This window comes from Aythya marila (genome assembly GCF_965140915.1).
Source record: "Aythya marila genome assembly, chromosome: 6".
Taxonomy (NCBI): Eukaryota; Metazoa; Chordata; class Aves; order Anseriformes; family Anatidae; genus Aythya; species Aythya marila.
Window position 1 is genome coordinate 6,050,005 of NC_139047.1, and position 25,516 is coordinate 6,075,520.

Sequence of the window (25,516 nt, forward strand, 5' to 3'; positions counted from 1 at the left end):
AGAATCATGTAGGTTGGAAGAGACCTCCAAGATCACCAAGTCCAACCTCTGACCTAACGCTAACAGTCCCCACTAAACCATATCCCTGAGCTCTACATCTAAACGTCTTTTGAAGACTTCCAGGGATGGTGACTCCACCACTTCTCTGGGCAGCCTGTTCCAATGCCTCACAACCCTTTCAGTGAAGAAGTTCTTTCTATGATCCAACCTAAAACTCCCCTGGCGCAACTTTATCCCATTCCCCCTTGTCCTGTCATCAGGCACGTGGGAGAACAGACCAACCCCCACCTCGCTACAGCCTCCTTTAAGGTATCTGTAAAGAGCAATAAGGTCACCCCTGAGCCTCCTTTTCTCCAGGCTGAACAAGCCCAGCTCCCTCAGCCGCTCCTCTTAAGACTTGTTCTCCAGGCCCCTCACCAGCCTCATTGTCCTTCTCTGGACTCACTCGAGCACCTCCATGTCCTTCTTGTAGCGAGGAGCCCAAAACTGAACACAGTACTCGAGGTGCGGCCTCACCAGAGCCGAGTACAGGGGGACAATCACTTCCCTAGCCCTGCTGGCCACACTGCTTCTTATGCAAGCCAGGATGCCGTTGGCCTTCCTGGCCACCTGAGCACACTGCTGGCTCATATTCAGCCGACTATCCACCATCACTCCCAGGTCCTTCTCTGCCAGGCATAACATCAGCTGGGAGCATAAGGAGTGAGAACCAGGCCTGCATACACCCAGGCCTGTGCAGGAGGGCAGGAGGTGCTGCAGGCAGGCAGCAGCAGTTCCCCTGCGGCCTGTGGAGAGGCCCCTGGTGGAGCAGGCTGTCCGCCTGCAGCCCATGGGTGCCACATGGAGCAGATCTCCACGCTGCAGCCTGTGGAGGGCTGACAGAGCAGACCTTAGGCCAGAGATACAGCCCGTGGAGAGGAGCCCACGCAGGAGCAGGGGGTCTGGGGGGGGAGCTGTTGCCCTTGGGGGACCCGTGCTGGAGCAGTTTGCTCCTGGGGGATGGACCCCGTGGGATGGAGCCGTGTGGGAGCAGTTCCTGAAGAGCTGCAGCCTGTGGGCAGCCCCCACAAGCTCAGTTTGGGAAGGACGGCATCCCGTGGGAGGGACCCCACAGGGAGCAGGGGCAGAGAGGGACAGAAATGTGGTTAAGCATCAGTGTTCATACTTGGTTCCAGAAATCCAAGCTCACATCTGGTGGGCTTACGTAACGTGATAATTAATTAAAACAGTTGTAAGTTACCATCCTTTGGAGCACACTGATAAACATAGTGGGATCATGGTTTGTAATGCACTGGGTCCATAAACAAGGAATCAAGCATAGAAGAAAAATGTTTTCAGAACAAATCACAGTTGAAGAGCACTACATTGTTTTCCCTTCAAGTAACATTTATATATAACCAGATAATAAAAATTATTAATTTTATCCTTCTAATATAAAACTGCAAGGATATTATTTAAGTTACATATATTTTTTACAGATGAAGGCTACATCCCATTCAGCTGCAGAAACGGTGCTGAAAAAGGAGAAGGAAAGGACATCCGCAGGACGTTCCTCCAACAGGCAGGCTAGAAGTCGAACTGGAAATGTTCTACAAATAACTCCAGTGAGGTTTCATGTACAGTCTTCACCTCACAAGTTTAGTGCTTCTGCACCAAGATACAGAAATCTATTCCACTGCCCCTTATTCTCTAAAACTTAACATGGCCCTGCCACTCAGTTGTAGCTCACTGAAACATCCATTAGTGCTGAGGTAGCACCAGCATCCTTCCTCCAGCTGAGGAGCGCACGAGAAGCTGTTGAAAGAAGCGCTCTCCCCCCAGCAGAAATTCCTTTTGGAGTACATTTATTCATTCTAGTAAGACACCAACGAGACGGGCAGTATATTACAGAGCTACAAAAAGAAGTGATCTGCCTTAATAGCTAAGAAATTCGTGATCCCCAAAATATGCCTGTTTTTCTTAATCCCTAATTAAGACATTTATCTAAACTCTATGGATCAAAAATCATTGTTGTGCTCTATTTGGAAAGAAATGCTCAGTTATCTCACTTCCAAAAACTGATGGAAAAAAATGTAAAACATTTAGTATTAAGAACAGCATCAATCACTTACAATAACAGAAATTATCAAAATGTACCAAAAGCAGTGCCAAAAAGAACCTTTCTTGTGATATTATTTGGAAATAGAAAACATTCCTTCTAATCCATGAAGATCGATATTCCACTGGGTGAAGAACAACGTTAATTAATACTTCCCATTCTGGATGATCTTTGCCAACCTGAACATCAGTGAGATTAAATTCTCACCTCCACTGACATCTAAAATTTATGCCAGCCACCTTCTGGCATGATCTTTAAGCTGTTGAACAAACATGCCCCAGCAAATTCCCAAGAGACTTTCCTTCAGGAAAAGATAATCTTTTATCAAAAGATGACTACAATGGGTTTGTGGGAAGGGATATTTCTTAACATTTCTGCCCCTTCCTCTCTTCTCACATAATTCTATTTTGTAATAAGCCTGAATCTTAAACATATCATTCTTTAATGAACTCCTCTACACATGTGCTCAACTCAGAAGTTAAAAATGTCACAGCTAGCGACCAGATTTGAAGGAGGACTTTGCCTCCCTCAGCCCTGTCAATCCCTGCTTATTTTCCTACATGAATAAATCTTTACTTTCTTCCCTACTTGGACTAAACAACCCTGTAGGGAGGAAGAAAAAGAAATAAAAGAAAAAGACAATTCACTTCATTGTGCTTCAGACTATGCTCAGGAGCAGCAGCTTGCTGACTCTTGCCTCAAGCCCAGAGTTCCCTTTTGCGCCCTTTGTATGAACTTGCCTCATAGCCTCACTAGTTACTTTGCCACTTTCCAAGAACTACAGTTTCTGAAATGTTGCCCAGGCACCCACATTTGCTTTTTCAGGCCTCTGAAAGCACACTCTCATATTTGTGGTGAACTACACAAAGTCTGATGAAGCCATATCTTCTTGGCTTGCATTGACAGACCCTTCTGCAATACATTTCGAACGCCCAGAAGATCAGTATCTGAACTGGAGAAAAAAACAGCAACAACAACACAGATAAAGATGCTTACACTCATTAATGAGTCATCTGTTTCCTATAGGGAAGTGAGACATTTTCCTACACTGACAAGGGATATAGCCCTGTTTCTCCAGAAAGCAATTCAGAGTAGAATCCTCACTTAGGTACTGTGCAGCATCCTTCAGAGCAGCATTGCTCACTTCATTGAGCATTAAGAGTCTAGACAGATTGTTTCAAGAGACTAGCCTAAAATGAGGCAGAAAGAATACCACCCACAGGGAAACAATGGAAATTACTAAAGATACAGGTTGCAAAAGATTGCTCAGAAAACACTGAATTCAATTCTGATTGCAATCAAATATTCAAATTTTTTTGATTCGTTTTTATATAAAAGTAAAAAAGATGCATGTATGTCACATTTCGAAGATTTTTTTTCCAAATACTTAAAATCAGAAGGATAAAACACCTAACCAAGAGTTTTTCAGCAGAAACTTTTAATCTTAGAAGTTAACAGAAAAGTTTAAGATTAACCAATAGTTGGCTAGAAAGAAAAAATAAAAACATTCAAGAGATTAGATGAATGATGGCAAAAATAACATACTTGTATCTCCACAGAATTATACCCTGCTTTAAAACACATATGCAATAAGGATCGTCATTATTACCATTATTATTGGATAGAAAGAGTGACAATACAGGGAATATTATTCCCTCTGTGAGTAATAAGGGGGAAAAAAAAAAAAAAAAAAAAAAAAAAAAAAAGCGTGTTCTCTGTGTGTATTACTAGAAGAAAAAAATCTGAAAAATCAGTGAATAAATGAAAGAGCTGCCTCTAGTTTGATTTATGGCTGCTCTTCTCTTTATGTGTAGCCTGGGGAGCCTCATGATGATATGTAATGAGTCAGGGTGAAATGTGTATAAATAAATGCACTGCCAATTTGTAAAGACTCTTTAAGGCATCTTTTCTGTACACTCCATACTGAATTGCATTTTCTCGAAAAGAAATAGAAGATATCAAGAAAATACAGAACTGACATAGTTAGAAAAATCTCCACTTTTATTCCATTTATTTTCTTGCCTTTGCACTTTTTATTTATTTTTTTTAAGAAGAAAATCCATTGTCCAATATTTTATCTTGATGCAATAATAACCAAGTGGACAAAGTTCAAGATGAGTATCTGTGACAGATCTCTGTATAAATATACACTGGTGTACACCTGTGTACATAAACCTTTCTAGAAAATAAAGATCTCATCTAAAAAGCAGACAACTGATATTTTGAGAAAGACAAGCAAGTTTTTGTCTTAAGTTGCTGAAAGTTATATTCATATCTACAGGCACAAATCCCTGAACAAGCTGAACTTTCTGGTTCCACAGAAGACAATGGGAGCAGAGTGTGGTTGGGGTATGCCCCATGAGATATACAGCCCCATTTCACAGCCCTAAGCACTCACTGAGTTTATTCTCAAGTTCATCTGTTATATTTACTGGAGGTGCTGTCAAGCTTTTTCCTCCAAGTCTGATAAACAAAGTTAAGCCTCTCCCCCAAATCAATGCTTCTGCAATACCCCCTTAGAGATTAGACCACGTCACCAAGAACAGGTAGTGAGTCTCCTCCCAGGAGATCAGGAGCTCCAAGATGGACCAGGCTGCCATGAAGAAGACGCATTGCTAGTTTTACTGATGAAGGATCATCATAATCTTTCCCTTTTCTTTTTTTCCCCCTCTTCCTTGCTCCTCCAATTTCCAATTCATTTTGTTTTCCAGGAGCATTTGCTGTAAGAGTAAAACTCCTTCACTGCCCAAAGAAAATATGGAATATCCTAAACATGATTTCTTCAGTTACAGGAAAAATAAATAAATAAAGCCCAACAGCAGACTTCCCACCTCAGAAACAGGATGACCCTGAATCTTTTCTATATGTTGTTCAAGTACCCTCAAGTACACAGGGTGGCAGGAGTTCAAGCTTTGTGGGTTTTGGTAAATCGTTGTTCAACCATAGTCAACCGAGGTAGCCAGTCCAACATACCTTTCTAACACAAATACTCAAAACTCCATTAATAATATCACTAGTAAAATACAACACTTATCCACCCTTTTATTTTACATCTACTCCCTGCAAGTGCTCACTTACACTATAATAATAATAATAAAATCATACGGTACCAACATGAGTTATAAATACATTGCAATTCAGTCCAGAGAAAAGCCAGTCTCTTCTCCATTACAGTGTTGAGACTTAAAATGTGATCTCATCTTCACTGATTTGCTTTCCAACTGTGTTTCTTTCAATCATGAAGAAATTTATTTTAAATAATTTACAAGACTCAAAGAACAACAGTTTTAAGAACCAAAAGCAATATTGTCAAATTCAAAATGACAAAAGCTGACAACATGCAGGTATATATAATGCTGTTCTTTTGATATATGAAATGTTACATATGACTAATATTTTTTCAGTATGTGATGCCAAAATTACCTGAAGTGGTTATGATATTCAATAGCTGGTAGGTGAGATGAGGTCACAAATTCCTAGTTCAGTAACTCCTTTATCAGAAATTAGTTTCAAATTACCTATTTACAGATTTATCACTCCAGGGCATCCCTACTCCAATTCTAGCCTTAGTTTATTACATGATGAAGTTCAAAATGAATTCATGCAGGCTAAGATTTTAGCATGACTTTGTCACAATTATTGCTATTCACTGGAGTTAACACACCTGAAATACTTGCTAAGTCTGCCTGAAGTTGCTTGCATTTGCTTAGAAAGCTGCTAGGAGTTGCTTGCAAAGAAAATCTAAGTCAACTTTCCCTCTATGCTCCCATACTAGCAATTCCCATTTAAACTATATTTTTATGAATAGTGTGTTGCTTCTCTCTCAGAAATCTTCATTATCTAAAGAAGTCAGAAGGAGTAGCCGTCTTAGTTGGGTAAGTTCCTGCTCTGCTAATGTACTGGGAGACACTATTGAGTATAATTCATAAATCACTAATACATCATCAGATCTGAAGATAAAAAGCATCTCCCTCTGTGAAAATAAACATCCTCAGTTGTGCTCATTGTTTATCTTTTGATAAATGTTTCTGCTGTCCTTCTTTATTTATCACCCCAAGAAGAAGAGACCATTATCTGCAATAGCATTCGATTCCACTGACATTATTATCACTTACACCTCCTCTGTCTTGCACCTCTTGGCTCTTTCACCGAATTCATGTTTGGAGCAGTATTTATCAACGGAAGTTGGAAATTACCAGTGTCTCAATTTGGCTTTTCATCTGATTCATGAAGCACTTCTCATAATGTGAAATGCAGTTCATGAATTGCTCGAGAGCCGGCAAAAGAAGAGTAGCGCATCTATTTCCATATAAATGGCCTCATTACTATGCAGGCTTGGGATAATTTATAAGAAGGGATTCTTGTCTAAAAAGAGGGGTCCTGCTGGCAATGTCCTTCTGTTTATACACAAGGAAATACAATTTCAAAACTACTTAAGAAATATAACTTCTATATCAGTACGGTGCACCTTGCTTTGACCCACAACAAAAGGCGTTAAGTTTTTGCAGGCAACCAGTGGCGTTTTAAAACGAGAATACAGCTTTCTCACTATTTCATAAAGCAGTAAAACAGTATCATCTAGCAAGAGGTGAATGGTAGTTTCAAGGAGGCCTGAATGCTGTAACAAAACATATTACAAATGCACAGAGATGAAAGAGATAGGTTTAAATGTATCTAAACTAAAGATTATTACTAGAATTACATTTTAATTTGATATGTTGATAAGAAGAAAAAGCTTTTAGTGGTCACATTCTTTCATTTAGAGTTTTGTTTGCCCATTAATTTTTGCTGAATTTGTTTCATCATCTAATATTTAGAAAGGCTTTATCCAGAGATTACACAGATATCCGAGCTTAAGTCTCCTTTAGATTAAAAGAAAAATGCTTCTATATTTTCTAGAAGTTTCTTTTAGAACTTCTATCTTACAAAAGCACATTGCAAATACCAAAGAAATAGATTTGTATGAGTTGTGGGCTTTTTTTCAATTTTCATGTCCTAATCAAACAACAAAATTGCTCACAGAATATTGCTGATATTAGTTATTTCCTCAACTTTAATTTCACAAGTGAAATATTCTGCACTGTTTTCCTAGCATAGGTAAAGAAATTATTACCCTCTGGAAAAGAATAAAATGTCTCCTCCTTTTTGAAACAGTTCTTAAGGGGAAGCAAAGGTTGAAAAAAGGTGAGCTTTTAAAATTACACCCGATTCAGTCTGTTACAGGGAATGAAGAAGGTTCTTCTCAAAATTTGACCCAGTAAACAGAGCAAATTTTGGTTTCAGGGAGAAAACAAGATTCTGGAACGCAAAAGAAACACTTCTTTCCTTTTGGTTTGCTTATTTCTTTGAGTACAACTATTTATAATTGCAAGTGCTGTGAGGACACAGAATGGTAAAGCTGCTCCTGCTTAGCTACTTCACTCTGTGTGCACGACACTTAATTTTGAATTTAATTGTAATTTGAATTGTGATTCAAGCAGATGGAGAAAACGCGAGTGCTATGTGGGAAGAGTAAAACATTAAGAGACTACATAGAAGGAGAGAAGCACTGGCACGGAATAAAGAACGTGGATCCCCTGCCCTTATCATTTTCCTATCGCCTGTGTCAAAAGCATGTTTGCAGTAGGACGACATGTAATTAGTATGTGCTAACTAATAGGTTGCTCCTAATTAATTTGTTGCTTTCTCTCTAGAACATAAAATGCTCATTAACAACTCTCATGACATCAGCATGCCTTCCTTGGGTGCGCTTCAGCCCACTGCAGCCTTTGGGCTATCATGAGCAGAAGCACCATCAATGCAGGGCATCCCCACTCCGGGGAGCTGGAAGTTACTTACAAACAGCATACTGAAACACTTCCACTTCAGACCATTTTTTTCCACTCTGTAAACTTCAGCTTTTCACATAAGCTCCTTTTAAAAAGTGAGAAACATGCTCTCTCCAATGCTAGCACTGAGCAAATTAAGAAAATTATATATTCAATTACAAATAGCTTATTTTACCAGCTAAAGGGCAAAATTCATTATGAATGTCCCTGTTCACAGTTTGAGTTCTGTAAATGGAATGGGAGAGTACACAGTTTAATTTCAAAATACAGGAGCAGATTTTTATTTATGATCCTGCAATATAGCTTATTTAAATTCTATATTCTATTTTTCATTTTAATTTCTCCCTCACTGAGAGCTTCTAAAATTTCAATTTATTTCTGACATTTTTACATATTAAAAAAAAAAAAAAAAATTACATCCACATGTGCATGTGTACCCCCTGAAAAGTATACACTCCTTAATGGTCTGAGAAGCTCCACCAAAACAGCACAAACCTCATCGCTTGCATTAACATCTTGAGGAATCTACTATATTTTAAGGAGATACCAAAGAAAATCTTAATGTCAACAGTTGTTCTCAGCATTACTTAAAAAAAGCAAATTATAGGCCTAATTTATAGAAAAAATATTTTCTAAATATAAGGAATTGAATGTACTATATCATTGAAAAGGGGAATAGCAAGGCCATTTGGAAATCTGGACTTCTCTGAAGTAGCTTTTATAAGATGTTGCATATGGGGAGGGGATATTAGACTGTTTCTAAGAAAGTTAGGTATGGAGGGAAATGATGGAGGAAGGAGATATTAAAAACATATATCCCCAAAACATCAAGTTGAGAATAACAAGTGAGTTTCATCTTCAGCCACAGAATTGCTATGCTAGCACCACAGTACTTCACATCTCTATCTCATGATGAAAGTGTCTTACCAAAATAACTCACCCTTACCAAAATAATTCAACAAATAAAACCCCAAAAGTAATCGCTTTCACATAGCAAGTCAATGGCAGTATTGAATAGCAACTACAAATCCTCAGTCTCAGGCTCCTGTTCTAAGCATAAATATATCTTTTCCCGCTGTTACTATAGTTTTAAAGCTTCAAGGCTCACCATGTTTTCCCTCATTCTTGCTTTTAGCTCATCAGCCACTGAAGGTCCACACATTGTGACAGAGTTAAGGGAGACAATAGCAGCAAATGAACCTATGTAAGCAGCTACATCCTGGAGTGGTTCCGGGACATTTAAAAAAAATAATAAAAAATCCTACTGAAATTAAGCTAACAGTTTTATCAAGTTAAAAACAAACGTCTGAGGGTCACAATTCTACCATTTAGTGTTAAGCTCAGGATTAACCTCAACCACACAGGTCTGTGAGGACAGAGCAGCACCGCAGGCTGAAGAAACATTGAGATATTTATTGGACTATTTTTCCTCTTTGAGAGATGCTGGGAAACAAACCCATACAATTCATAAATTGTAAGTCCCAATCGCTGAGCCTGCAGAATTATTATAGCTGAGCATACACTATCAAGAAATGAAAGAAAATGGATTGTATTTATGAGACATGGCAGCCTCCGCATACTTTTCTTGAAACTACTTGTTTGTGGGCCTAGAAGCCTTTGTAAATGTTGTGATAAAGTAAGTGCCAGAACAGGGAGCAACCATGCATGTGATAGGAAAATTCACTAGCGTGGCGGGGGAATATATATGAATGCTTGCATTTGTTTGTTTGCTTGTTCCTATTTTTACAGCAGACAGACTTATTATATTGGGTGCTCTGAAACATCTCTAAAATATGCAGGGTTTTACAAAATATCTTTGTAATTGTAAGGAAGAAGTGTTCTGCTTTCTTTTAAGAACGATTACAGGAAATTGGTCATGGCAATTTAATATCCTGTGTTATGTGGCTTCATCTCTCCTGATTCTCCACTAACCTGCTGGAAAAGGTTGCTGTTGATTTATGCTTTTGTTTGTGAATTACACTGTAGAGTATCAGAAGCAATAAGAGCTGGAAAATTGCTTCTTGTAGACAATGACCTCCTTGTAGTTTACTTCCTTATTTTATCATAATGGAGACATATTCACATGATGGAGATTTCCCTACCAAAGAGAAGGCTGTGATCCTTGACCTTAATGACAATGTTTTGCTACCTGCTCAAAGCATTACCAGTATTTTTGTGACAGCCAACTTTGAGCAGAGAATTAAATAGGGTTTGTTATTCAGTGATGAAAGTATAGTCCACCAAAATAACTACTGCTGTTAAGAAAGCAATGCTATATTCTTTAGACTACAGTACCTCTCGTATAAGCTTTCATTTCTCTTCACTGATTAATTCATCTTCTAAACAGGACTAGCTTTGCTTGATCACCACTGTTAGGAATATTTATTTGTACCTCAAAATGAAATAGAAGGCTATAAGAAGGGCCCAAAGACTGGGGAAATCAGTGGGAGGCTTTTCCTCGATTCCAGGAGGATCTGGTCAATCTCTATACGTGCAGAGTAATTACATTTTTCAGATGAGGCACAGAAGGCTTTCTTCTCCTCTTGCTGATGCTCATGTAAATTAGGATTAACTCCATTGCAGTTGAGCTAATGGAATTACAGTGCTATATGTGACAACTGAATCAGGCTCTCAGCAGGGGAACTTTCTGGGTAAAGGCTGAAAGTTGGTCTGTGGAAAGACAGACGGTTACCTAGCATCACATTTACTACGACTGTAAGCACTTGTTACTAATGGCAGTGAGCACTGCAATGTGCACAGAGATGCGGTCAGCTTGTTAGGATCTAATTGGGCCTCCTGAACGTGGCTCAGTCATTGAGCATTATCAATTAATTGTGTAGAAATACCGAAGTGTGAACCGCTTACAGAAGTTGCTAATCCCAGCTACAGATCACCTCCTTTTTTAGGAAACATAGCTTATAAATTCCCATTATCCATCCTTCTCCACAACCTTCCCATCCACACTTAGGGCAAGGTCAACCCCATTTCACACAGAAGTTTCAAAGGTGTTCAGGTCCCAGGTTTGTTAGAGAAGGTGGCATGGCATGACCAAGAAGAGAGACACAGATTGATTCTCTCACTGAAAGAAGTGTTTGCAGAGCAGATTCAGCCATGATTAGAGCTTCCATGCGACAGATGGCACTGGAGAAAATCAAGCGTCGTACGTTCTGCCACTCACAGAAATACTTGTTAAATAGGATACAGAATAGTCGCTAATGAAGATAACATGTTAGAGACTATTATTCTGCTCTGAGGCTTGATTTAACTCAGAGGGAGCATTTCCATCTATCCCAGACTATTTCTTTTTTACAGAATGTCTTTTAACACATTTGGTTCTGTTACCTTGATGATACAGCAGTAAACAGTGGAACGAGATTTCTCCTAGGTTTCTTGACAAATTTCGTTCCCTAAAAAACTCCAACAACTTAGGTTCAAGAGTCTGTTTTCTTTGCCTTTCTTACTGTGCCACTCCAATTACAGCCACCCTCTGCTGATGAGCCCTTGCTTGTCTCATCTTGTTAGATGGTGTAGTCTTCACACTAAACATTTTTATATGCAGATTTTTTATGTCTCCTCAATTTAAATACCTATTGTCTTCCTGCAAATTTAATAACCTATTATTCAGTCACATTCGTGCTTATTTTTATTCAATTTTTTATACATGATACCTGAGATGTTCTGTAAACAGATAGAGTACAGTTAAAGCAGATGCTCAGTGTTTGTTGCTTTTCTTAATGAAAACAGATATGAATTTATTGTGTAAGAGCGTAAAAAAATGTCAGAAGTTCCACTCCCCTCACACCTATGGAACTGAGCTAACGTGCTATAGGTGAATCAATTACTCTATTGAATAAGGGTCATATGCATAGAGCTGATGAGCTTACGCTCTAGTTATAGCTCTCCAACTTTAATTATTTACTAATACTTGAAAGTCTGGAGTGACTGAAAAATGGCAGTGGTGCAGTGAAAGTCCAATTTTAGAAAAAACATCCTCAAAAAGTTTCAACAGAAGCTAGCAAAAATACTTGAATCGCAAAGTAGTTGAGGTCCTGGATGTTCATACCATCTAATCTCTTGCGAGACGAAGGTTGTAACTGAAGCAGAAGTCAGGTCCCCCATCCCAAAACCACAAGATGACAATGAAGTACCTATGACTCAACAAGATGGGGATCCCTCAAAGAGGGGGCATGTTGTGAGTCTGCTGACTGAACTGAGCTCTTTTATGAAGTCACCTACATTTCCAAATCCCACCTGGTTTCAGTCTTTGTCAGAGCCCTCTGGGAGAATGTGAAGATACAGGAGGGAGCAACTCCAGATCCCTGGGAACTTCACAGTAGAATAGTAATGCAGCTATGGAACAAGGACAAACAAACTGAGTCATGAAATAAAATTCTTTTGACTTACATGGTTACATCCAACCCAGTCTCCTTTCAGACACTAAATGGTCCTATGCTCTCAGGACTAATGCTCTAAATGCGAGGAGAACCACAAACCAAAGAAATACTAAACAGGACTAAAACTTGTTGGATCTTACACCCCTTCTTCACTTTAATCAAAATTTTTCCAAGAAGTTGCCAGGTTGCTGTAGAGAATAAAGGAAAAAGCCAAAAGACCACAGAAATGAAGCTGAGAGAAACGTCCAACTACAAGAGCATTTATGCCACTGTTGGAATACAACACAAAAAGTAGGGGACAGCTGGATCATCACCACGCTCACAGCAATGGACTAAAGTGCACCAGCACCCAAGTACTGCTAGACTATTTTTCCCAATGATTAAGTTTCCTGCTATAAAGCAGAGGAAATTATGTTTACACTCCCAATAATGTAATCAATTATGGTGAACAATTGTAACATGTTAGATTAGAATTTATTTCAGGACTTGCTGCTAATTACCATCCAGAAGCTTTATCATTCAGTGGATCTCAAAGGAATGCACTGCATTTATCACAGGGCAGAGGTGAAGCTAGAGAGTTTAGATCAAAAGCTGCAGAGCTTTTTTTTTTTTATGGTCCACGACCATAATCAGAAATTTGATTAATTCAGTCTTTAATTCGCATTTCTGAAACATTTTCATCTTTTACCTCATCGCCTAGCAGCTGTTTTTACAGATGCTTTTATTTTACAAATGCCTGAGTATCTCACTTGCTCCTTTACGATTGTTGTTTTTCCTCCACGCTCACGTAAAATTCCTTTAACACTATAGCAACAAAGAATATTTCATTTCCAGACCTTCTCTGAGCAGCATAAAGCCATCCTTGAGGACCATCTCTTCTTATTTACAGTGACTATTGATTAAAAACGACCATCTATTGACATCTCCCTGTTCTGCACAGTTGTTCAGGTCAATTAAAAGGTATTGACAAATTTTATACAATCTTGAAAGTTTTCTGCTACTAAAAGGGACAGCAAGATTTTTGTTATTATTAAGTTTCCTACACTGCTCCTTGTGTCTTTGAGAAATATTCGGATAAATAGAAGCATTTTATTTTCCTATCATAAAACTTCCTTTCATTCTAGGGAGGCAGCCTTTATTTTTCAAGCAGAGGAGATGCACATTTCTGTGAGGTATCACAGCCAGCCAGCCAAGCTCTCAGAGTGCTAAATATTAGGACATCCACAGCATTTTGTAAAATATGGCATACATTTCTGTTTCCCATAAACAGACTTCAGTTCTGCTCTCTCTCTACCAATGGACAGTAGGTGTCTGGGCTTTCAGCAAAAACAAGAAAAATGCAATCTGGATAGGCTCTAAATGTGACTTATTTTAGCTCTGTCAAAAGCAGTCTGGAAGGAAGGAAGCTGAACAGCATTCAAGAAGACAGTCTACTTTCAGAATTTTTTTTTTGCCTAACATAGAAGACTTCAGGAAGTCTTTGCTGGAGCACAAAAACAGAGAAGCATTCCCCTGTAGCAGACCCTCCTGTAGAAAAACGTACACGTTTGAGTTTTGACAAACTAGTGAGAAGTGCATTGCTATCTAGGAAAGCTCATCTCCTGCAAGCATGAACCCCATTCCTATCAGCTTCCTGCTGCACCCTACTACTGCTGATGGACAATGATCCAAAATCCCATTGGACACCCCAGGTATAACTCTCTCATCTCTACAGCGTATTTCATTCCTCAACAAGGGAATGGGGGAAACATATACTTTTGCTTATATATATATATATATAAATAAAACATTTCACTAAAGGTAAATCAACGCTCAGTCAGAGATTCATCAACCACCTCTGACAATTTTTGCTTTCTTTGTAGTTTCTCTCCCACCATCCTGTCTTGTCCCTTTTAATTGCTCTCATCCACTGTGATGAGGGGGATTTCCTGCCCTAGAGGTGAACTACACTTAAAATGGAGTTTGCTGCTGCTTGGGCCACGTGCAGCCACCAACAGATGGAGCATCTTGTGCCCTGGCTTTCCCCCAGTACAAATTCAGATCTTGCATCTGCCACCCCGTCCTCACCTCTGAAAACATCTGCTTCAGTCCTCCTTCTGACTTCTGTCAATCCCAACGGCCAGCTCTTTTCTACTCCTAAAATGACAGAGTGCTGGGGCCCACCACAAAGTATAAAGCTGTTCTGCCAGCTTGATGCCAAGAGCAGAATTGTGCAGTCAGCTGTTTTGCCTGCTGCAGTCACTTTCTGCTGAGGTCACAGAAAATGCGGCCTTCTATAGCTGTGTGACAGCAGAAATTTGGAAGGTTGAATTTAATTTAATATAATGCAGATACTTTGTGACATGCAATAACTTCTGCACCTACAGAAGTGTTCAGAAACACTGACTTGAGCTTAGCTCTCCCAGTCTAAGTCCCCCCTCCAAATAACAAAGTAAACTCCTTTAGGAGAAGGTTCAGAGTCAGGTTTCATCTTAAACTACTCTGAAGGCTCTTAATTTTAGCTACCCTCTTAAATTCAAGGAAGAAGAAGCCAGGGTAGAGTAGTTTCTCAAAGCTGCTGTTGAGAATTACCTTTCCCACCTCCGACTCTAAACCATAGCACGATGGAAACCACATTCCAAAACAGTTTTGGAAACTGTGTCTTAATTTCAATATTATCCCATGTACTTTTACAGCACTAAATGATGCAACGTCACTATAAATTGTGCAATTCCTCTTGTATTTTCTTGGTCTCATGAATATCTCCTGTCATCAGACATGATAAGCCTGAGATTTTTTATATCCATCTTGCCAGTAACTGCTGGATGCAAATCCTCTTCTACTCCCATCCAAATCTATGCAAATACCAGTTTATGGGATGCTGTGATAGACTGATTACAAGGCCAATGGTTATTGATTTTAATGCTTCTTGGAAACCACCATATCATGCAGGTTCAGGGAATTCACTTTTTTATGTTTCAGCTCTCTCCTTTGTAAAATGGCAGTACTAATTATTATAATCATGTCATTTCCAACTTTCCTCACACAGGAGAGAAGAACCTTGACAATTACTGTGCAATATTATCAATTTGGTATTAGTGTTACTGAATGAAAGCATTACTAAGAGGATGATTTGCATTTTTAGAGAGGAATAGGATTTCTTGATGCATATCTAGTTTCTGACATTATAGCCTAATTACCAGAATTGTTAATGAACAGCACAAAAATATTCATAAATAACATTTTATCTCACTCTGAGTCCTAACCTTCCCCAGGAATTTGCAGGCAACCACTGCTGGTGACAGGATAAACAGCTAGAAGACTTTGCACATGGCCTGGTCCAGCCTTTACAAGTCATATTCTTACTACTTATGGGAAGTTTATTTAGCTATTTTGTACATAGAGTTCTGAAAATATAGAAATCCAATTCAAGGAGGAAAAATAAAGGACTGTCAGAAAGGTTAGTCTAAAAGTAGTGTATGTAGTGGGTAGGTGAGTGTCACAGCTGTCTCTAACCCCTGTTTCTAGTTGCACAGATACAGTGTGGTGCCCCTGTCAGTCCCATGGGAGGGAAACACACCCTGGCAGACTTATCCTGTAGGTACATTTTAGAAGACCAAGGTTCTCCTGCTGCTAGGAAAATGTTCAGAGACTCTCACTGAAGTGTACCATCAATACAAGAGAGGAGCCCAGCCGACTGCCTGCGAGACAGGTAATGGGATTTTCTCTTGGGACCATGGCAGCTGAATGTTAAAATTCATAAGTCAGGCTGTGACTTACAAGACAATAAGAATTTCCTGGCAAACTGCTTCTGCTGCAAGCAGAAAAACACGTCAGTAATGAGCCTCAGTCCCAGTTCCCAAATTTGCCCCCTTCCCAATGGTGCACCACTCCAAGGCAGAGTGGAATCAAAACAGTACAATCACAGGGTGTCATTATAATGATAACCATCATTCAAAATGGACAGAAAGACTCAGAACAAGTCTCAGAGCACTTTTTGCTAACCCAACAAGCATTCCCATAGGTTTTCTTGGGACATATCTGCAGGTCAACCATTTCGCTGAGCTCTGAGAAAATAAAACTATATTGAAGTAGAAAAAGCATGAACACCATAGGAAACAGGGGGCAGGGGAAGATTCTGAATGATGAACAATCCTATTCCTGCTGAAATTCAGCACTGCTGCTGAGGGACATTGCAAACACCACATTCAAGGGGTAAGGCAAGAGATGAATACCAGGGGCCTCATACCTTTTTCCAAGCATGCTTGAAAACCATTTCAAAGCAGCTTAGCCCTTGTCCACACAGGGATGATATTTCTGTCTCATAACTAACTGAAAGTGCTTTAAATATCAAAGATTTCTTTGAAGGTCTCTACTTAGTTCAGGTAATTGGTGCAGCACTCCCTTGCTCAAGGAATTCAGTACACACCTCCCCACCCCCTCCACAGCAGCCTACAAGTTAGGACTCAAAGCAATTAATGATGAGTGTCATCTTGTCTTACTCATTGCCATTCTGCTTACCAAAAAAAGTTATATAATACAAGGTCAAAATTGTTTATTACCAGATAATTACATCAATGAGAATTAGGTCTTCAGAAAAGCAGTGTAAATCCTGTATGCTGAAATTCAGCTTTTAAGAATTTTTCCTACTCAAATCTCTTAAACAGCTGTCTTTAAACACTTTAAAAAGGTACAGCTTAGGAGAATATTATAGGTCCATGTGTCATAAAAATATGTATTTAACTTGTATTTAAAATACATATATTTATATATAAATATAAAATATATATATTTATATATAATGGAACTTCATATATATATATATATATATATATGAAGTATGGCAATCTTATTGGTTTTGTGGAGACGCACTAAAATGAAAAGCTGGAACAAGGAACTGTGCTTACGTTTGAAGATAAGGCTGAAAAATGGAAAGCTGTCCAAAGCTTGGATTAGTGCTCAGACTGAAACCTAATTGGTCTTTAATCCTCTATCACTGCAGAAAAAAGGAAAATTCCAGATTGCAAATGACAGTCTTGCAAATGAATTCCAGGAGTATGGAAGCTTCTCAAAAACAAACAAACAAACAAACAAAACAAAACAAAAAAAAAAAAACACTGAAGGGATGTGCTTCATTTGTCAGCTTTGTCAATAATTTGCCTATCCTAATTTGTTAAAAGAATGGAAAATGTTTAAGGCAGAATGTTTGCTATAGGACATACCACCTCTGGTTTTGCAGATGTCCCACCACCTTCAGTTCATGTGCCAATTTAGTTACCAGTAGCCAGAGAGAGGGCTATGTCCAAAGCTTTGCCAAAATACTACATCTGCTACTTTACCTGACCTCCCATCCTTTTCATTTGAGCATATTATGGGAGTCAAAGAAGAATTATGATTTGTTCTGAACAATCCACTGTATCTGCACTTAATTCTTTTTCTGCATATTTGCATACGCAGCATTTAACAGTATTTTCTTTGCATTTTGTAATTATGGTGCCTAATATTTCCTGAGACTTTCTGTACTCCATCTGTCTTTGGAAATAAGGGTTATTTTGGGCCTTGTCTAGCTCTCTGGGATTTCACCCAATTTTAAGTGCAGGCAATGCTTTAGCTAGTTCTGAATGCCCGAGAGTAAAATTCATCAGATCCTGTTTAGCTGAAAGCATCTAGATGATGTACGAGCTCTCTGACCTATACTGTATTCTGTTCCTGTCCCCTCTTGTTTAATTGTATTAAAAATAATTAACCTTTTATGGGAAAACCAAAACCAGACAGATAGTTAATATTCTGCATCTTCTGTTGGCTCACTCTTCTCATGAAATTATTTCACAGTAGTTCAACGCTAATTTACTTTAAAACTTTCCTTAAACTCAATGGCCACACATTTTCATACATTTTCTATTCTATAGGACGATAGAATCTTGTTTCTAAATGTTAGGGTTCTAAGGTTATAAGTTGTGTTACTATTTAGTGAAAAAAAAAGAAACCTTTGCTGTCGTTAAACTGTTCAACACCAAATGTAACCAGGAAGATAAAAACCCATCAATCCTATGATATAGTACAGACCTATATAGAAGGGACTGACAGACAATCAGGTTTGTATGCCCAGCATGTTTCAATTAATACCAGCAGGTCTAGGGTCATTAATATAAGCTAAATAAAAATGCTTGGCTAAAAATCAGGTATTTCAAATAAAACAGTAGCAGTTATTTTTGTGTTGGACTAGTTTCAGCTAAAATTATGAATATTATTGCAGGCAAAAATTAGATATATATTTTTTTAATTTGGCCACTGAGTCACCTGCAAAAAAAAATAAAATGCAGCAATCCTGTTATAATGTTTTGTGTGTGAAAACTAATTTTATTGCTGGTTAGGTAGGAATACAGCTCAATGGCTACTTTTCCATTTCTTAAAATAATGGAACGTCAATCACAAAAAACCTTTGTGGGATAGCAGCTATTACCCCCTGATAATAATCATGCATCTTTTTAATAGTGCCCCGGACAGATCCATAACATCACCATTACTCTCAGAAGCACAGCTGGCTCTCTAACTGCCTGCTGATACAAGTAGTGAAAGCTCAGCCTTTGCTTGGGCTCTGTTTCAGGTGAGGCCACCTCGATTCACAGTTCCTCACTGAAAATCCTCACTGAAAACTCAATAACCTACCTTGGTTTTTACATTTGACTACTGAACATTTTGAGTTTTCCATATAAATTCACTTCCTTTAGTGCTGCAGTCTGTATTTATGACCCGTTCTTCTATATCAATGACCTTAAATACACATCCTCAGTGGGAGATGAAAGACAGTATTTGATTACTAACATCACATAAGAAAAAAAATTTAATTACAAAACATCAACCTTTGTTGAACGAATGTTGAATGTTAATGGGAGTAAGGAGCACTGGCAAGGAGTTTTTCAATATTCCATTTCAGGAATCCCCCTCCATGATTAGCTGCTTCTCATTCTTTCTTTTGCAGGGATCTGATTAACACCCACAAATCAACACACATCTACTGATTTCAAGATTCAAAAGTATTTCAGCAGGTGTTTTGCCTATTGAAGACTCAAATATAATGCATCAAAAAATACCACAGGACATCATACTTTGTATGAAAAAATGATTCAACATCTTTCCTCTAGTCTTACAAATGGCTCAAAGCTGTGCGTTTCACTTGTACTTTACTTCATAGTTGTAAAGAAAAGCATTTAGTGATTTTGAAATACCATTAGGACAACCTTTCTTACTTTCCCACTTTTAAATTAATAGGAGGAGTGGAAATGGGTATATGGCCAGAAAGAGGTACATTTAGTGACAAAGCATCCTCCTCTCCCTGGTGCACACAACCTTACCACAGGAATTGTTAGCATTTGGACTACATTGGTCCTCGTCTGCCGCTCGAAAACCATCAGTGCCACGATAAGAAGTAATGTAACAACTTCCGAGATTACACAGTGGAGCGATTAGCCCTAAAGCAGATCAATAACATCAATGCTTTGAGCTCCAGGATAAATAAAACCTGATACTGGTAACAGGTTAATTGTGTTTCAAGCTGCTTGCACCACTGATAAAAACTTGATAAGACTTCGGACTTCCAAGGGTTTTTTGTTCTTGTTGTTACAGGTAAACTAGAGGTCTAGGCTTAGGACATAACTCAATTAGGCTGAGAGAGATACACAAAAAAAGCGAGTAAAAACAAGGAATTTAATCTTCTGGAGTGTGATCCTAACCCTGGCACAGTGACAGCCCAATGTGTCATTCTGCAAGCCTGCGATCAACACCAAGAGACTCGGGTTTGCTTTTCCAATTTAATGGAAGTCTTCTAGTTTAAGCTTCGGGCCATTTCCAGAGTTTCTTTAGAAGATAACAAGGGGCAGGATTTGACCTCAGCCGACATAGCCAATTCTGTAGTTTGGTGGTCTTCAGCACCGGACAGCAGACTGTTATCTAGCTATAAGAAATCCTATAAATATGAGGAAAATGTCTGGGTTTTGCTATCCTAACCCACTCACCAGAGGTAGTTAGCCATTACTGAATGATGAAGCCACTAAAAACCAGCATAGGTGTATCCAATAGCAGCAATCAAACGCCTCGGAATATCTGTATGCTGACATTAAAATCATGTCTCAGATTTGCTCTGCATTTTGAAAAGTCCCCTAAACAAATATGCTTCAAATATAACTTTTGTACAGTTAAGAGCAGTAAAATGTCATTTACACCCAAATTCCTATTTCTTTTCCAACAGTTGGGAACTGTTTCTGGCAGCAGTGTGTTAACAGAGAGGCATGTTATAAATGAGTTACACGGAGTAAAAATGATTATTTTACTGTTGAATATGATTTTTCTCATTTAAACGATCATTGGATTCAAGGTGACTCCATCATGTGCTGAATCCAGGGTAGTTCAGGAGTAAAATTTAATCAGAGAAAGTCTCCCCTGAGAAGCTAAACATAATCTTATTGTACTAAGATGGAAGCAGCCGCTTTCAGAAACCTCCCTCGATTCAGCCCTGACTCTGCTCAGCAGAGACACCCCTCCCACACACAAGCTTTGCTTGCTGTTTGGATTTGCTCTTCCCCTGTTCATCTCTCATCCTGCCTTACCGCTGTATCAGAGCTGTATCTGTACATGGTACACGCCTGTTGTCACCTACATACATGTACACATATTCAACCCATCTTTCACATATTTTCCCATTTACTCCAGGAAAGACATTTTTAAAGGCATGATGCCCAACTTCCACTGATTTACAGAACTATTCCTTTTTGTCCCAAAGAAATTAGTTGCTTAACATTTGCACAGCTTTGCTCATCACCAAAGATTTTGCCTTACCTGTTTTTCATCCTAATAATCACACGTGTTATAGGACAACCTTCACATTTAGTTAAGTAGACAGATTTATGTAAATTGTATGTGCAGCGAGCTTGCAGTATTTGGTAAACTCAAAAATCACCATCTTTCTCTTTTCCGCAAAGAAAGCTCTAAAAATCTCTTTTCAAATTGATCTTTTTATATAAACTTGCCTTTTTCTCTACTTTACTTAGGATTAAATTACTTTCTAATTCAAACTAAGTAGATGCCCAGGACAAGATTTTAATATTACTTAAGAAGCTTCCTGGTAAAACTCACGTTAAGTTTTAAAAAAAATAAAAGAAAATTAAAAAAAAAAAGAGCAGCAAGTCTCCCATGCTGCCATACTCCCTAAATAAGAGAAATAAGACTAATTAAAATTCTACTCCATTTCAAAGGAAGAAAAGTGCCTTGTTATGATTCAGTTTTCCTAATCTGTGTAAACAATTACAAAATGCAAATATTTATCCATTTAGGCATACAGCAATCAGTTTTTCTATTTGTTTGTTTTTCAAAGATAAATAAGCGTGGAATTCTGATTTATCAACAGTCCCTGGACTCAGACAGCCGGTGCCTGTCCAAACCAGCAAAGTGCCAGGAGCACCTGAAGGCTGGAGTTCACCTGCTGGAAAAGAAAAGAGTTTTCACAACATTCTTACCCTGCAAATACCGGTCAGAGTTAGAAGTCTTGCACCACTGTTTTATTATTATTTCTGGGTTACAGCTTGTTCTTTAAATATACAACGCCCGAGTACCTTCCAGCAAACTCCACTTTGTACTGTTTAATGTCACTAAGGTTTTGTAGATACCAGGGAACAATATTTCAAAACAGCTGATCTGACCTTTGGAGTCTTTCTTGGGATTCCAGTCATATTTGTCTCAGACAGAAATTTTATTTTGTTCATGATTTTATTTGATAACAGAAGGTTAGGCAAATGCAAACAGCCAGAGCAACAATTGCTTGCTCATGTAAAGATACAAGTGCTGAATGTCCCAGATGTATTTTAGGCAACTTTCTAATACTTTCACACACATTAACTTGCAGCGTGGCTCTTACCCATTTAAATTTCCACTTTTACAAAAGGCAGTTGTTGCTGCTTTGAGGCCACATTTTGCTGTTGGTGGAATAAATAGGCCAAACAAAAACTGGCACTAAAGTTTACAGAACCATACACTAAGTGCTTCTGATTATGCAAGTAATCACTTTGCAGGAAGAGAGATAGAAACCTCAGCATCTTCCAAGCACAAGTTCTGATTCTATCCATGGTGAAGCCCATGGATACCTGGCAACCTTCAAGAAATATAGCACTTGATTTTCAAGGTCATCTGCAAATACAGATGTAAGTGGAAACCGATGAATACCAGTAGTAAGAGACGAATGAAGGGACTTGCAGCAAGATGAAGGAACAGGACATAGATGAATAAACAAAGTTCCTTAACTGGCCTGAGCCATTTGCTTGGAATATTTCAGAAGAATGAAACATTAGTTATTAACCAACACAGTTAGTAATCAATTACAAGACATTATTTGTCCAGACAAGAAGCATTTAAAAAATTACATCTACTTCTGCTTTCTACTGAAACTGGTTATGAGCTCTGTGCTTTCTAAGAGGTGGTGCAAATTTATCTCCTGGTCTTGTGGAGTAGCAAATGACCAAGACTGCACATTTATTGCTGGTCAGAAACAAGTTAATGATTCTGGACAGACAAGCTACTCATAAATCTTTAATACAACTTGCTGCATTCAGACTGACCCCTGGAAGAATCCCACCGCAAACACCCTCTTATTACAGCTGATTCTTATCCTGTATGTATGCATACACACATTGCAATTATGCTCCAGGTATTCTATACAGTCTCCCTCCAAAAACAAACAAATGTTTGAAGGGATCAAAGAAAGTTACATTGTGTAATTAGAAATAGGACCTACTGATGGCGAGACTTTAAAAAATACCACCAAGAACAAAGCTTTGTAGAAGCCTATTTACGGAAAGTTCTTCAAGAGTATTCAAGAACGTACAAGGAACTTTAAGAAAGTGCAAATACAGACTGAGCATCAAGAAAGGCTCCTGACAGTGAAAATGCAGGCTAAACAGCAAGAGTTATTTTTGACAGTGAAATGTGACAGTGTATGATTCAATTTTCCAAAGGAAGTGCTTGGTGACCTCTTCAGCTGGAGGCTTGAGACCTAAGCAAAGCGAAATGGGACATGCAAAACTCTCAGAACCTGGGGTTTACGTCAACTGTCCTGATGCAGATTGGCAGGATCTACTCTGCAGGACATAAAAAGCCTGTTTCCCTCTCACTTTGCTGGTTTATGGTATGACGTGCCTGAAACTACCAGCATTACCTTAGCTATTTCAGAATATTTTTTTTTTCTTTCTTAGCATTTCCATTATGGGGAAAATTTTGTTCCCAATTACTGTACAATCAATATAAAGACTGTCTAAAAGGCATTTATATTTACAAAAATAATAAAGGGAAATTTTAGCAAAGCCACGAGTAAAGCAGCATGCATTTCTCTAATTAAAATTTCTGCCCTCCTCACACAAGTCACTTCCCTCTATGCAAGTCTTACCAGAGCAGTCTTGTTTGCACCTAGCTGTGAGACAGAAAGCATCTGCAGTAAAAGCAGTATTAAAAGCATCCTTTAAAGGAATTCCTACTGTTCCTTTCTTTTCTATTTTACCTCAGCTATTATTATTATGGTTTCTGGCAATACCTTAGAGATGTAGAATGAAAAGCCCAGACTTTAAATCCACGTAGATCTTAAAGAGATTAGGCTTTGGGGGAAACTTGTGAATCCTGGCTATTATAGCCAGAACAGCTGTTGCTCCAGGATGGAGCTGGCGGTTGGAGCAGAAGGCCCAGCTGCATGAGGAGCTGCGAAGTCTACAGATCTGCTGCCCCTGCGGTGTCTGTCCCAGCTGTACAGCAATACAGTCCTTCAGTAAGGAAAGCAGTGAAATTATGAGTGGCTAACCCCTCCTATTCACAATGATTTTCCCAAACTCTGTAAGACCTTTTAGCTTACACTTCATGCGAGAACAAATTGCTTTCACTACACACAACACCAGTGCAGCTCTAAGCCAGCACCCAGGAGTAAAGTGCATCTCATATGTACTTACATCAGTACAAGCCTAGTGCAAAATTTAACCTAATTAAAACCCTTTCTTCATGATTTCCCTGTTTTTTGACCCTTCTGGCAGCAAAAAGTGCCTCATATGCCTGCTACATCTTCACTGCTGGTATTGTGGACATGAGCCTGCAGTGATTTCTGTAGGAGTAACATGATTTCTTTCAGTTTGTCTCAGTGCAGCATAATAATAAATAAAAAGAAGTGCTATGTACAGCTTGCTTGTTTACTCAAAATACACTTATGCTTTTAGACAATTCAAGTCCCATAATTTTCATTAATGGGAAATACACATCTACATGGACTTGTGAATCTATCTGTGAATTTAAAACTCTTTTTTTGGGCTCTACCAACAATGTAGAGATGACAACATAGCAAGATCATTCTTACGCTGCAACACACACCATTAGAGCTGTTGGAGATGAATTATTTTCAAACTGCTGAGGTGTTTGAGCTCTGACAGGACTCCCTTGAGGGAAAAAAAAATGCCAAACAGCCTGACTTCTCCTAAAAGAATCTGTGATACTTACTATTTAGAGATCTGCAGGGCCTCAGAATAGAAAACGGGACAGAGAATGGGCAATTCCAACCAGGGGTTAAAAACCAACAGCTAGAATAGCCTCCTGGATTAGAAAAGCTGTTTTTCTGTAGAGATGAAAACTGAGCTCCGAATTCTGATTCCATGTTTGCAGTTTCTTTACCCTTTCATTACAATAATCGAAGGCCCTACTGAAAAGACAGTTGTTTACTGTTTTCTGTGCCAATTACAATTTTACTAAACACTGGATTACTCCACAGCTCCTCAGTTCTAGTGTGATGCCACTGCATCATGCGCATGTAAACATTATGTGGCAAATTTAAGCTCTTCAAACCAGAGTGACTTATTTTTACTGGAACCTTCCTAGTATTACATATCATCAAGCAGCTTGCTTCCAAAGATGCTTTTCTCTATTTGTGCTATATAAATATCTATGGTTTCAACTGCTGCCTAATATAGCTGCATAACATACTACAGTGCACCAACTAGCTAGAAACACATATTGAAAAGTGACCTTACTTGCTTAAATATGGAGATTTGTGAATTATACCCATACTTTAAATAGCTTCGATAAATTCATTTTTTTTCCTAACAAAGCATAGTAACAGTTTTAGATCCAATTTTCCTAAGGACTGCACATCACTGAAATGATGTTGAAATGAAATAGGCTGAAAAAAATGTGGCATTTTC